Consider the following 15,793-nt stretch of genomic DNA (forward strand, 5'->3'; position numbering starts at 1 on the left):
GGGAAGAGAAAGCTAGAATACATGTATAGAACAAGCTATTGTAAGAAGCCGACTCATTTTCTTATTTAAGAAGCAACATCACGAGAAACTGAAGAATCAAAAAAGAAATAATAAACCCCAACAAAAAGTGTCTTCAGTGGAAAAATGGAGAAATTAATCACGAAAAGTAACAAGCTACCATTCAAAAAGATGTTCACAAAAGCCCACGTTTGGAATGCGGCGCTGTATGACTATGAGATCTGGACTCTAGAGACCGCATTAAGTAAAAGATTGAAGTCTTTTGACAAGTGTTATTACAGGAATTTCCTGAACACGATCACAAATAACAAAGTCCTTAAAAGAATGGGAGAGGAGGTTACTGATCACGGTTGTAAAAAGAAGAGTTCAGATTTATTTATGTCATCAGCTGAGACATGAGGGCATTCTAAAGAAAATAATAGAGAGGTGTGTCAATGGGCATTAGAACTAGAAGAAGGTCACGACTGTAGTACACAGATTATATTATAAAAGATGTCGGCTGCGGTTCCTACAGTAAGATGAAGAAGAAAGCAGAAAGACGTGAAGATTGGAGACTTGCTGCTACCGACGTTGCTGCCAATCAGACAGCTACCAACCAAACCTCGTATTCAGCACTAAAGGGAGGAAGGCTTGTAGACCATACTTCGGTTTCATGCCACCAAAAGATACACGAGTGTTGTCTTCTAGAAACGTCTCGCCAAAAAGATTCCTACGTAGTACTCAAAACTCAAGACGATAGCATGTTGTATCGTGTATTCCAACAAAGATGTGTGCAATAAAACGGAAAATGGCACGTACGACTAAGCACACAACAGATCAGGGCCCATGCAGAGCTTTTCAGCAATAAGTAGATCAATATAAATAATCTAAATAAAATTAAATTACAGTAAACCAAGGAACAATGTGTTCTAAAATAATGTAGGCTAGAAGAGAGTGTACCTGGACTGAAAAACTGCTTTGTCACAGTTCCACGCAAAGCCTCAACATCACCTGGGAAGTGAAGTAGGGTAATTAGTACAGGGCCCATCGATATTGTCTGTCATCCGAATGAGGCGCGGAACTAGACCGTGGAGAAGGTTGGACGTGCCAGTGTCTGGTCACTGTGGATTGCTTAGTAGAGGTACCAGAATCATTCTACGTTAAAGGAACGAATAAAAAAATCAACGGTCTCACACTGTAGGGTAGCCGAAAGACCTTAGCCAGTAGTTCACACCAACATACGGGACTTCACAGTCCTCTGTTTTAGCAAAGATAACAAATATCTCCAAACTCTTCTACTTTAGGTTTGTAGTATTTCTGAAAATTGGAATGAAATTCATCAGTTCGCTGTACTGTGTTCTCTGAAAAGAAATCACTTATTTGTGTTACGCTAATAGTGACGAGCGAATGGAAAATCAATAAATAAAGCTGAGCCACCGAAGGTGCTGTGGGGAGAATGAAGACATCGTTATTCAGAAATTCGTCCTCATTCCTGACGACAACAGAGTACAGATTCAGTCTTTGAATGATGATCGAACAAGTGACTTTTACTGACCGCTATGCAACTGCACTGAAAATTAGGACCAACATATACTTCGTTTTATTTCTTTCGTCCGTACCAGCGGCTTTCGCTACGGCCATAAGGAATCATGTGCTGGAAGATGGACGAGGGTGCAGCAAAGTACACATATTTATCCTTCAATTAGTCCGCAGTGTGAGATAGATATGTCTAGATACCACATTACAAATGTAGCCACACTGTATCATAGTCGCATTACAATAAGGAGACAAAAGTGATGGAATACCTCCTAACATCGTGTCCGACCTCCTTTTGCCCGGCATAGTTAGCAACTCGACGTCCCATGGACTCAAGAAGTAATTCAAAGTCCCCTGCAGAAATACTGAGCCATGCCGCCTCTACAGCCCACCATAATTGCCGAACTGTCGTCGGTGCAGGATTTTGTGCACGAACTGACCTCTCAGTTATGTCCCGTAAATGTTCGATGGCATTCACATCGGGCGATCTGGATGACCGAATCATTCGCTCGAATCGTCCAGAATGTTTTTCAAACCAATCGCGAACCATTGTGGCCTGATGACATAGCGCATTGTCATCCACTAGCATTTCATCGTTGTTTGGGAACATGAAGTCCATGAACGTCTCCATTTTTTTCATCATCTATCTTTTGAGTGGTTGGATGCGGCACTTCACGAATTCCTGTCCTGTGCCAACCTCTTCATCTCAGAGTAGCACTTGCAACCCACATCCTCAATTATCTGCTAGATGTATTCCAGTCTCTATTTTCCTCTATAGTTTTTACCCTCTTAGACTTCCTCTAGTACAAAGGAAGTTATTACCTGATGTATTAACAGATGTCCTACCATCCTGTCCCTTCTTCTTGTCAGTGTTTTCCATATATTCCTTTCCTCTCCGATTCTGCGTAGAACCTCCTCATTCCTGGCCTCATCAGTCCACCTAATTTTCAACATGAGTCTGTAGAACTACATCTCAAACTTCTCGATTCTCTTCAGTTCCGGTTTCCCCACAGTCCATGTTTCATTACCATCCAATGCTGTTCTCCAAACGTACATTCTCAAAAATTTCTTCCTCAAATTAAGATCCGTGTTTGACACTAGTAGAATTGTCTTGGCCACGAAAGTCCTTTTTGCCAGGTCCTCCTTGCTCCGTCCGTCATTGGTTATTTTGCTGCCTAGGTAGCAGAATTCAATCACTTCATATACTTTGTGACTATCAATTCTGATGTTAAGTGTCTTGCTGTTCTCATTTCTGATACGTCTCGTCGCTTTTGTCTTTCTTCGATTTACTCGCTGTCCATATTCTGTACTCCGTAGACTGTACATTCCATTCAGGAGATTTTGTAATTTTTCTTCACTTTCACTGAGGACATCAATGTCATCAGCGAATCTTATCATTGATATCCTTTCACCTTGAATTTAAATTCCAGTCCTGAACTTTTCTTTTACCTCAATTATTGCTTCTTCGAAATATAGATTGAACAGCAGGGCCGAAAGACTACGTCCCTGTCATACATCCTTTTTAATCCGAGCACTTCGTTCTTGGTCTTCCACTCTTATTATTCCCTCTTGATTCTTGACTCTTTCTACAGCTTACCCCTATTTTCCTCAGAATTTCAAACATATTTCACCATTTGGCACCATCGAACGCTTTTTCCAGGTCGATAAATCCCGTGAATGTATCTTCATTTTTCATTACTATTGCTTCCATTATTAATCGCTACATCAGAACTGCCTCTGTGGTGCTTTTACCTTTCCTAAAACCAAACTCTTCATTTAACAGTGGAATTCCCATTACACTCTTAATGTTACCACTCTTGCTTTTACTTTCACTGAAATTTGTTTTGACTTCTCTATACGCTGAGTCAGACCTTCCAACAAACATTTCTTTTTCGATTTCTTTACATTTTCCATGCAGCCATTTCGCTTTAGCTTCGCTGGAGCTCCTGTTTATTTCAGCCCTAAGCGACTTGTATTTCTGTATTCCTGAATTTCTATGAAGATTTTTGTACCTCCTTCTTTCATCGATCAACTGAAGTATTTCTTCTGTTATCGATGGTTTTTTCGCAGTTACCTTCTTCGTATCTACGTTTTTCTTTTCGGTTTCTGTGACTGCTCTTTCTGGAGACGTCCATTCCTCTTCAACTGAACTGGCTACTGAGCTATTCCTTATCGCATTTTCTATAGCCTTATAGAGCTTCAAGCGTATCTCTTCATTGTTTAGTACTTCCGTGTACCACTCTAAGTAGCTGAACATAAACATTTCAGGTCAATGATCGGTTCAAATGGAGGAGGGGAGCCAGTCCATCCCATGTAAACACAGCCCACACCCCAACAGCCACCGCCAGCTTGCACAGTGCCTTGTTGACAACTTGGGTCCATGGCTTGGTGGGGTCTGCGCCACTCTCGAGCCCTGGTATCAACTCTTACCAAATCAAATCGGGACACATATGATGAGGCCACTTTTTTCCAGTCGTCTAGGATCCAAGTGATATGACCAGGAGCCGAGGAGAGACACTGCAGGCGATGCCGTGCTGTTATCAAAGGCACTCGCGTCGGTCGTCCGCTGCCATAGCAACAGCACTGTCATCGTACGTCCCCCAACAATTTATAGGATTACTTCCCGCAGTGTTGCTTGACAGTTGGTGCTGATAACTGTACGGAAAAACCGCTGCTATCGATCGTTTTAAGTGAAGGCCGTAGATCACTTTGTTGTCCGTGTGAGAGATAATGCCTAAAATCTGGCACTGTCGGCACAATCTTGACACTGTGGATCTGGGAATATTGAATTCCCAAACGATTTTCGAAATGGAATGTCCCATGCTACCATTCTGCGTTCAAAGTCTCTTAATTGACGTCGTGCGGTCATAATCACGTCGTAAACGTTTTCAGACAAATCACCTGAGATGCCGGGAGATGCCGGTTGTGGGCTTGCAACCAATTTGTATTCGTGCTCCACACACTGCGCTTACACCTGGAGTTATGGTCTGGGGTGAGATTTGTACGGCAGCAGGAGCACTCTCGCGGTTATCTCACGGACCCTGACTGAAAATTTGTACGTCAGTCTAGTGATTCGACCTACTGCACTGCCAATCCAGGGGTTTTTTTCCCAACAGGATAAAGGTCGCCAACACTCTACAAAGTGTCGACATGTTGCCTTGGCCTGCTCGATCACCAGATCCAATAGCGACTTCGTTGGATGACAACTCCAGCGCTCTCGACAAACAGCATTAACCATTTCTGTATTGACATACCAAGTGCATCAGGCTTGAAACTCCATCCTACAAACTAGCATCCGGCACCTGTACAACAGAAAGCTCGCACGTTTGCATTCAACATTCTGGCGGTTACACTGGTTATTAATGTACCAGTATTTCACTTTGCAGTGGCTTATCTCGCACTTACATTAACCTGTGAGTCTGCAATGGTAATCACTTAAATATGTTACCTAAACAAATGAATTCCTGAAATTTCATTGCTCTACATTACTTTTTTTATGTAGCGATTTTTTCTGCTAGTGCGGTATATGTTTGACTACAGTAAGCAGTTTCAGCTGTATAAAGGATACCGTAGTTATGAAGATATGAAAAAATTTTCGCAAGACAGACTAAGGTGGAGAGCTGCATCAAACCAGTCTTCAGACTGAATACTACAACAGCAGCTATATGTTTTCGTGATTGTAAATGCCACCAGGTAAGTGTATATTGTAACCGAATTTTTTAGTGGATGCTTGTTTGTTTCCTTTCTCCTTCCGAGACTACAGATCGATTACGAAGCGCCTCCACCTGAATGTCTGGCGAGTCACGCCCCCCCCCCCCCCCCCCTTGCTGTCGGCTGACTCCTTCTCAGAAGCGGCGCGAGTACAAAAACAAGTGATGTTTTCGCTGGCGCCGCTCCCGCTACGCAGTAGGCCGAGAGTTAGCTGTAAACACTCCACTTACGCGGCCGATCGCACTACGCGCCGAGTCGGTCCGTACGACGCCAGGAACACGCCAGGTCCAGGGCCGTGACGTCAGGGGCGCCGATTGGCCGCTGCGGCAGCGCACGGCCCCGCGATTGGTCGGCGCGGGAGGCGTGTTCGCTCGGTTCCAAGGCCGGTCGCTGTCAATGAGCTGCGCGACGCTACATATATATATATGGCGGCGTAGCGGCGCCGGGCGCCTAGTACGTCACTCTCAGTCGGTCTGGCAGGTCCGCGAGACAGTGCCAGCCACCCAGGGTCGCAGCTACCGCAGTCTTCGTGATAGCACAGGTATGCAAAGCTTTCTCAAATATACTTCGTGGGACTGGCGGAAAAAGTCTTTTAGTTGTTAGCTGCATAACTCTCTTTCTGCATTAACATAGACATACACGGTGTCCCAGGAAGAATGGTTTATATACACGAATAAGAAAAGGATGCTCATTTGAAGCAAAAAAACCTTCATATGGACATGTGCCCTAATCCGAATGCCTTCATATGGACATGTGCCCTAATCCGAATGGTTTTCGAGAAACAACACATTTAATGTACATTTGTTTTAGGTCTAGTGCCACGCACGTGTACTTCTTATCCATGCAACTTTTTTGACGTTTTATTCTAGAGCAACATACATCATTGTTTTGAACTGCTTTGCTCGGGATATCTTTCTGCCATAGGAATAGGAATGGACTTAAGTTTTAACCCTGTGGGACTCCCTCTCTCATTTCTTACCCTTCCAGCATTGTTCGAATTATTCACCACGGTGTTTTGCATTTGGTTTGTTAACTGTGATTCAAACCAGTTATGTGCAAGGCCATCAGTTACATAAATAAATAACAATTTACATGAAACTCTTCTGGGTCTGGGCTCGCATTGTCAGCGTGTAAAACTTACGACTTTTCTGTCACTATTGTTGTAGGCGGCCTTCCTCAGGTTTCTATAAAAAAATTAAAAAAAATAAACTAGCTGAGGAAGTCCACTCGCAATAGTGGTCGATACGTCGGAATTTTTACGTATTGTCAATGAGGTCACATACCCAGAATAATTTTATTGACTGTGACAATGGCCGCGGATGGTTACGTTTGCATACATTAAATATGTTACAGCTCGGAAACCATTCGGAGTGGAGCATATGTCAATATGAAGTTTCTTGCTTTAAATCAGCGTTCCTGTCATATCCCTGAATATTGACCATTTCTCCCGGGACACCCTGCGTAATAATCGAAAAGGTAACTTCCAACTTATCGCTTATTTATGTAAATTTGTTACAAAAACGTGAATGCGCTTATCTTTGCGTCCGCTCAGTTCAATATCGACCAGGAGAAGAAAAATTACGTGTGTCTCTCATTTCTCATTTATTTTAAGACAACTGAAACTGAGTTGGCAGCAGAGACAAAATTGCTCAGCTGAATACCTAATCGATAGTAAAGGATACCTGACGATGAAAATAAAGGTGGAAACGCTGCGTAAAACCACGAAACTAATCAATAAGAGTTACGTCGTAGAAGAGGGCAGGTGTGATACAACTTCTATTCTCTCACTTTAGTGTTCTGCCACCATCGACGAAAATATGCAAATCACGTGCCATATATTGTCCACGTTTAACTGCTTTACACCTTAACCAGCCGAGGGCACCCCAAACGATGTTAAAAATCGCTATAATTCAACTATTAACGTAAAGAGATTTGGAAAGGGTGATCTACGAAAAATACACAGCAGGTTTCTACATCTACAGTTATACTCTCCAAACCACTATGAAGTACATGATAGTGTACTTTCCATTATACCAGTTATTTGAGCTTCTTCCCATTCGATTCAAGTATGGAGCGCGCCAAGAATGATTTTAAAACGCCTCTTTGACCGCTATAATATCTATATGCATATTCCGCAAGACACCTTATTGTGTTTGGTTGTGGGTACTTTGTGTGCTATGTCACTATTCCCATTTCCTGGTCAGAATCCCAGATGGTGTGCAGGAAAAATGATTGTTAAGTCTCCGTGTAAGTTCAAATCTCTGTGATTTTACGTTCACGGTCGTCTCGCAAGTTATACGCTCACAGAATTTTAACAGTAGCCCGTATCGCGATGCACAATGCATCTTTTGCAACGTCTGCCACTAGAATCGGACGAAGTTCTCAGAGACGCTTACGGGTTCCCTAAATCAACCTGTGACGAAACGTGCTGCTCTTCTTTGGACCTTCTCTGCTTCCTGTATTATTCCTTCCTGATACAGATCCCGACTCAAGAGCAATATTTGAAGTATCGGTCGAAACACGGTTTTATAAGCTACCTCCTTTGTTGACAGATTACGTGAGGATTCTCCTAATGAATCTGTCTGGCATCTGCCTCTCCCGCGGTTATTTTTACGTGATCGTTCCGCTTTAAACTAGTCCATAACTTTAAACTGGTCCGTTCACATACTCGCTGATATTTAGTGGATGTGACTGGGCCTTTCAGCCTTTTCATTTGCCGTATATTTCCACACAATAATCGCTTTACTCTTTAACTACTCGAGGGTACTCCAAACGACGCTAAACGTCTCTAAAGCTCCACCCTTTTCGTAACCAGGTACGGAAAGTATGATACACGAGGGCTGTCCAGAAAGTAAGCTACGATTGATCGCGAAATGAAAATCACAGTGAAAATCAGAAATGTTTCATTTGTAACAGTTAGCTACACCTTTCAGCTACTTCTCTACGTAGTCGCCGTTCTGACTCAGACATTCGTCGTAGCGTTGTACCAACTTTCCAATACCCTCATCATAGAAGGCAGCCGCCAGTGCTTTCCGCCAATTCTCTACGCTGGCCTAAAGCTCGTTGTCGGTGCCAAAATGTTGTCTTCATAGCCAGCGGTTCGTTTGACCAGAAACTCAGTGGGAGACAATTACGGGCTGTATTGTGGGTAACCAAACATTTCCAATTGAAACGATGCAGGAACATCTTCATTGCCCCTGCAGAATGAGACGGAGAATTGTCTTGAAGAAGAAACCGCACGACAGTTATGTTATGTTGGTTGCATACCTTCAGGGGAAAATTCTCACCAGGCCCTCGTACTTGGCGGGAGACACTATTTTCTATAACATCTTTACGTGCTCACTAAGAGCTCAGGAATGAAAAGAGCGACATAATTCTACCTAGAGTCATACTAGAGACACTGCCCAACACATCTTGGCACAGCTTTATCGGATTTTCATAGTCGTTTCCATTTCGCGACCGATCGTAACTTACTTTCTGGACAGCCCTCGTATATACGTATGAGGGGTAGGAAGGATATTGCTTTGAATGATCCCAATTTCATTTTGCGTTTTGAATCAGCTGCAACAACTACTGTAGTGTTGCACGGACTTCCGCGGGTACCTATCCACGAATGAGTCACATTCTAAAATTGCCATTTCTGAGATAACTAATTTGTGCAAATGCTTATGAATGGCACAATTTTTATTCAACGATCTAAAATTAAATGCCTCCTACGATTAAATTCAGGGTAACCAAAGAATTATTCACAAAAATATTTTAAATCGTAAAAGAATAATGCTAGGTTGTCAGTGGAAATTAAAAATATATAATAGAAAATAATCACAACAGTTGAGAAAAACTTCTCAGATAGTAATAAAAGCAATTAGGAAAAATGCCAGTCAAATACACCTTATAATGGAAGAACAGAAATAAGCATAAAAAGGAACACAATATTTCCGATCACGCTCGGCAATTGTAAATCTGCAGTTTATAAAATGACAATCAGTGCTAGAAATGCGCTATTTTTTTCTAATAAATACAGGGCCTACATCCCATATTCCAGAACGGGGCAAGTAACTCAGATCGAGCTTGGAATATTCTCTCATGACCGACTATAAGTTAAAATGTTAAGTTTTGTTCCACCAGACAAAGAGACAGCGGCATAGAGAGTCCCATCTTTCTTCGCAGTACACACTGAGCATATCAAAATAAAAGTCAATAGGGAAGTCTTTATCGTCTTATCTACTTCTTCTTTGTACATCTAGCATTTTTTTCTTGTATCGATTGGGAAACGAAAAACTTATTTCGGTGCGTAATCCACACAGTCGTAATTTTTCAGTGGCAAGCAATGGAGCCTATTGATATTCACAGTTGTTCTCTGCCATCCAATTTCTTCTTTTTTTATTTCTGCGGTGCGTCGTAATGAAAATTATGTAAAAAGTTATCAAACAACCATTACTACTACCAGTAGTTGAATTTATCCTCATTTTTCATCTACGACAACTTTCCGTAAACTCTCTCTCTATATGAACACACACACACACACACACACACACACACACACACACACACACACACACAAAGCGCTCAGACTCCTTTAACAGCCAGAAGTTGTTTGAGACAGAGTAGTAGGAGGGAACGCTGCCAACAGACTGCGCAAGTCTTACGCGGCGGCGTGCCGCATTAGTAACCCAAGTGCCATGAAGCGAATGCCCCGGAGCATAGGCAACCCCCCAGACGGGCGTGTCAGGCGCCGCGCGTATCGATTACGTCTCAGGCGCCACAACCATTCGGCGCCGGCGTACGAAACTGATACTGCGGGAAATCCATAACAGACTTACGTGGTGTGTGTAACTGTCGTGTAGTAAAGCTGTTTCTGGTCGCAGATGTGCAACACAATTACTTTCTGCCAACACATATTTCTCATGTTTTCATTATTTATGAGTTCGTTTGCACCTTAACATACTCACGAATATTCCGCTTTTAGAGGTCTGTTTATAAAAGATTTTTAACTTGTGTAAGTTCGTAATATTTCACGGCCAGTAGAATGCCGACTTACATAGTCGCCCTGAGAACGACCACTCCAATATCGGTCGAAACGTGAGCATTTGACTAATTTTAGTGTTTCATACTGATGGGGCCTAGTACCCAAAATGATTCTATTCAAGTTCTGTAACTCGGATAAATTCGACTTCTACTCATGGAGAAACCTGATTGACACTTGGTAGAAAAAAAAATTTAATTTAGTCCCAATTGAAGTGTGACAGTGCACGCCATATACTGCTTGAGATATGTGGTTGCTAAAAATAGCCAGTGAATGGTCGAAATCGGTCACAGTTAAAAGTGCGTTACTGTGATTGTGCCTACAGGAAATAATAAAAATATATGAGTAATGAAAATAGACATGTATATTCATTAATACATTTAGTTAACGGATTTCTTCCACTGATGACCTCATCTCACCCATAAAATATTTTCAAAAAGAAGTGAACTATTAAACATCTTAATCGAAGGAAGACGTTTCTTGTAGATAGTTTCACTTCTGACCGTGCTCACTCATTCATAGTCTTGTAGTAACTTACCTTTCTAGGAAACAAGTGCTTTGCAAACCGTATACCTGTGCAATTCTTTTACCATTCAGTCGTTCTCTCTACACTTTCTTGTATTTTAATGCGAATTTTAAACAGCTTTAATCGCAAATAATTGCACATCATATGATATACTTTCTCTTTTAAGGAACAGTACTTCGCATTCCATTGCTCTTTCACGAGTTTCTTACATTTTCGCAGTTACTCACCAGTATGGGAAAGGAAGAGGGAACCCTGATGTGAGAAAGAATAGAAAAATCAGTGAGATCTGGCAGAAAGGATAAACGTCAGAGCGGATATCATTGTATGTGAAGTAGCGTTGGGACAGGATATGAAGTGTGTATAGGTCCAGGATCGGGGAATGTGCTGTTGGGTCAGCAGCATTCTGGGGTTATTTACTCTAGATAAGGGGGGTGGGGGTGGGGGTGGGGGAGCGATAAAATTGCTCGAATGTTGTTTACATAATGTAGCTAAGGTAGATGGAGATGTTCACTGTGGCTGCAGGAATTTGATGAGCTGGTTCCGACAGCTTTTCATAATGGATGAACAGAGAGAAGAATTTGATAATTTGGTATCAGGTAACGGATATCTTCCGCCTTTCTTTGCAAGAGGCGATGCATTGGAGACGACGAAAAGAATACCAGCGCACGGATATCCGACCTGATTTCTGGGTGGACTGGCGACTTTCTAGCAAATATAACGCAGCATGTTGCTCTTAACGGCCATAAGTACCTTATGGCGTATCCTAAGACACAGTGATATAGATATTTTTGTTAGTGGATTACGTTGGAAACTCCGTGAACACGGACATACACTTGGTTCACGAATTGGCATTTGATCCTCAACATAAACAAATGCAACATACTGCGAATATATAGGCGGAAACTCACTTCACTGTATGAGTACAAGATTGTCAAGCAATCGCTGGTAATATGCAAACGTGCGGAATGATTTGAAGTGCAACGACGGCATAAAACTAGCCATAGGAAAGGCATAAGACAGATTCATTGTGATAATCCTCAGGAATTGTAGTGGACCAACGAAGGGAAAGAGATTGCTCACAAAATCCTCGTTCGACTTGTACTTCAGTGATGCTCCTCAGTATGTGACTCTCACAAGGTAGATTTGACAGAGAAGATCCAAAGGAGAGCAGCGCGACTCGTGACAGGTTCATTTAGTGAACGCGAATCCAGTTTCAGTGGTAGATGCTACAAGAGAGCTTCACGATGTGGTTTAATGTTAAAATTACGAGGGAATGGATACCTAGAACAGCCAGTCAACATACTGGTTCTACGTTCTACATAAACCCTCTGATAAGTATCCTCACATTACTGTATAATGCGAATCTGACTGCTAGATGTCACTAGAGGCGAGGAGTATTGTGTTGTCAGTAAGGAAGCGGTAACAGGAGAATGACTCGGTTACCAGAGGACAGTGACTTTGAACGAGGACTATTCATCTAACAAATTTACCAGTGACATTTAAACTAAAGCTCCACGAGTCGACTGTCGGTGATGTGATTGAGAAGCTAAACCGAGACCAGGCAGTCTAATGTACTGACGGCAGAGACTGTGGAGCACTGCGGAGTGTGGCTGTGAATAAATCGCATGAAATCGGCAAATGGAATCACTCGTGAGTTCCAAAGTGTTACCAGAAGTCCAGCTAGCACAATGACTGTGCAGTAAATCAGTGGAGCGACTCTTCATAAGCCACACACTCCTGTAATTAATGTTAAGCGTTGCTTGATGTGGTGGCAAGAGCGACGGCAATTGAATGGAAGAGGTGTGGTTTGGCGAATGCCTGGAGAATAACTTCTGTCACGTGTAGTGCCATCAGTGAAGTATGGGGAAGGTCGTGTTACGGTGTGGGGTTGTTTTTCGTGGTTAGCGTGTGACCCTCCCCCCCCCCCCCCCACCCCCTTTCCTGTTGCGCTCTAGAAAACACCAAATACGGAAATATATGAACGCATTTTACAGCACAGTGTACTACCTATAGCAGTGGAACAGTTCTGAGATGATGACTATATCAGCATGACAACACGCCCTCCCGTAAATCAGCACCTGTGAGGCAATGGTTTGTGGACAATAAAATTCCCGAAATGGACTGCCCTTTCCAGAGTCCCGACTTCAACACCACTGAACACGTTTGAGGAGACAGAACTTCGGCTTCGCTTCAGACCTTCTCCGATTTCGGCTCTTGAAGAAGAATGGGCTGCCATTCGTCCACAGCCCTTCAGAAACCTCTTTGAAAGTGTCCCCAGCAGAGTTCATGCGGTCGTAAATGAGAAGGGTGGACACATCCCACGTTAACCTCCCTAAATGGATGTCTAGATACTTTTTATCGCATAGTGTGTCTCGCGAAAACATCATGGAGGTAAAATTAGAGCCATCAGTCTTGTTTGAGAGACTTGACAGCTGCCTTTCTTCCAGCACTCCATTCGCGACTAGAACAGGGAACCGGAGAAGCGACAGTGCTGCACGATGTACCCGCTGTCACACTCTGTAACGTGGTTTCTGAGTGCAGGTGTGGATGTAGACTGGAGATGTAGACGAGCCGAGAGGCGAGAACATAGGGATTACTGGAGCTCGACACGGTCGGTGTGCGCCAGTGTGAGGCAGTGAAAGCCGCCAAGGACGCGGGCCGGCTGTTTGTTTACTGGAGCCCAGAACCCAACCTGCCAGCGGTACGGAGCGCTCCGTCAAGGACTCGCGCCCGAGGTCGCCCAGTCGTAAGATCGGTCTGTATCCGCGCCGAACCCCCTGCGTTGCTGCTGGGACCTCTCATTGGCTGAGGCGGCGCTCGGCGACCACGAGGACTTATCTCCTTTGCCGAATTTTGCTAACGCCAGAAATTAGTTGCATTGCTGCATATACTCGCCTCTAGGCAGAGGCCGTCGGTTTTAACGAGAACTTATCAGACGCGTGAGTCCTTGCTTGCACGATTGCTGTCTCGGTGGCCGTGGTCGTCTACCGGGTAGAGCACTAAACTCCAGCTCTGTAGGTCATGAGTTCAGTTCCAGATTTAGAGGGGGGTAAGGGAGTTTCTTGTTTCAGTCCCTCCAGAACTACCAGCACTGCCTGCCACCAAATGAATACCGAGGATCTTTCCCAGGGCTAAAAGGCAGTCGGGGCCACGGGCCCGACACTCTCCCCCTCCTAGTTCCGTGGCAAAGAAAGTTGCACCCTACCTGTAGTCAGGACAATAGCGCGGTCTTAGCTTGCCCAAGAAACTACACCTTACAGTACTGTCTCGTGTTGCTCGCTGGTTACTGGGTACGTGCATGGATACAAATCCAAAGGTACATCTTTCAATTCCCAGTCAGTCACGTTGTGTGTTTGTTTTGCTTATCGCTTCTTTCACCCATACCAACATCCCTTAATATGAAAAATGGCAAACTGTATCGAGGTTCGGATTCCACGTTTCATTGTGGGCTTCCCTATAACTGGTCGGCTTGCTCAGTTCAAAGTTGGGAGGAGAGCTATAGACTAACGCCTAGTAAATCAAACCAGCAATCGAATTGAGGACAAATTTACTTTTTTACCTCTCTTAGCGGCCATGAAGATAATGACTAGGCAACCGTAAGCTTGTTCGTAGGTGTAAGGGCAGTCATCCTCCCGAAACGCGTTCTTGACTGGAATGAGACGACGCTTTTTCATGGTACAATAAAAGATATCCTCTGCCACCCACCTCCCAGTAACTTACATGGCGTAGTTGTAGACTTAATTGTAGTTTTAGATAAAATAATGGAAGGCAGATTGAAGGACTATAGGGCATCTTTGTAACAATTGTGGACTAAAGAAAGTATATCGTTAATTTCAGATGCAATAAGATTGGCAAGTACAGAGGTACCTCATAATTCACAACTAATAGTAAACTAGCGACTCGCCCCACTGGCTGGGCGACTTCTCTGGCGAAGCAGTAGTAAATTATATACATAAACCTTCCTCGTGAATCAGTCTATCAGTGGAAACTGTATCAAAATTTCTGGGGTAGCATTCACATAATAACAGAAAAATGCGGAGGTCGAAATTAATTTGTGAATAAATCAGAAAGGCAGGTAAGTGTTAACAAGGACATAAGGCAGAGTTACAGGACGTAAGACAGAGTTACAGCTTATCACCGCAGTCGTTCAAGTAGTACAACAAAGAAGCAATGAAGGGAGTGAAAGAAAGCATCGGAAGAGGAACTGAAGTGCAAGGATAAGGGTTAGCAATGCTAAGATTTGCAGACAACATAACCATTGTAGTTGGCTGTAAAGGTTAGTAAACCTTCTGAAAGGAAGGAACTACCCAGAACGACTCATATACAGGGTGATCACAATAAAACTATACAAAACAAAAACGTCTGAACAGGCCTTGAAGGCCCAATGGTACCGAACGGCCGTCGTGTCATCCTCAGCCCTTAAGAGTCACCGCATGTGGATGTGGAAGGGAATGTGATCAGCACACAGCTCTCCCGGTTATTATCAGTTTTCGTCACAGGCGGCGCTACTTCTCAATCAATAGCTCCTCAACTGGCCTCATAAGCGCTGAGTACACCCCACTTGCCAACTGCACTCGGCACGGTGACCCACCCATGTGCTAGCCAAGCACAACAGCGCTTAACTTCGTCGATCTGGCGGGAACCGGTGTTACCACTGCGGAAAGGCCGTTGGCAAAATAAAACTGCCCAGAAATGTATTTCATGCATCCTAAGAAAGGCAACCCAACATACATCACCAGCTTACTCCCTACAAGGCAGGTGATATAAGTTGCATTGCCTGTCTTAAGACGCTTGAAATGTATTTCTGGACAGATTTATTTTGGTCATTTTGTATAACAAAAGCAATGGCGAAGGTGTTAAGGTAAAAGGCAAAGTTCCACATTCTGACCGTATACGGGCCAATCAGGCTCGTCCTATCGCTGTGACATCCTCATTAGATGAAAAGAGCCCCCAAACTTAGTGGATATTCTTTGGGTATGATACTTTTTTCTCTGTGT

The 15,793-nt window shown here is 43.5% G+C and overlaps 1 protein-coding gene across 5 annotated transcripts in view; it reads left to right on the top strand.

Moving 5' to 3' along the window:
* The first annotated feature begins 5,674 nt into the window (after positions 1–5,674).
* Positions 5,675–15,793, top strand: part of LOC124606047 (phosphatidate phosphatase LPIN2) — a 306,193-nt gene continuing 296,074 nt past the window's right edge. For all 5 annotated transcript variants that reach the window (XR_006978694.1, XM_047138010.1, XM_047138027.1 and 2 more), the window contains exon 1: positions 5,675–5,785. The gene's annotated coding sequence lies outside the window, so the exon portion shown is untranslated. The remainder of the gene's footprint in view (positions 5,786–15,793) is intronic.

Source organism: Schistocerca americana, chromosome 1, assembly GCF_021461395.2.
Source record: "Schistocerca americana isolate TAMUIC-IGC-003095 chromosome 1, iqSchAmer2.1, whole genome shotgun sequence".
Taxonomy (NCBI): Eukaryota; Metazoa; Arthropoda; class Insecta; order Orthoptera; family Acrididae; genus Schistocerca; species Schistocerca americana.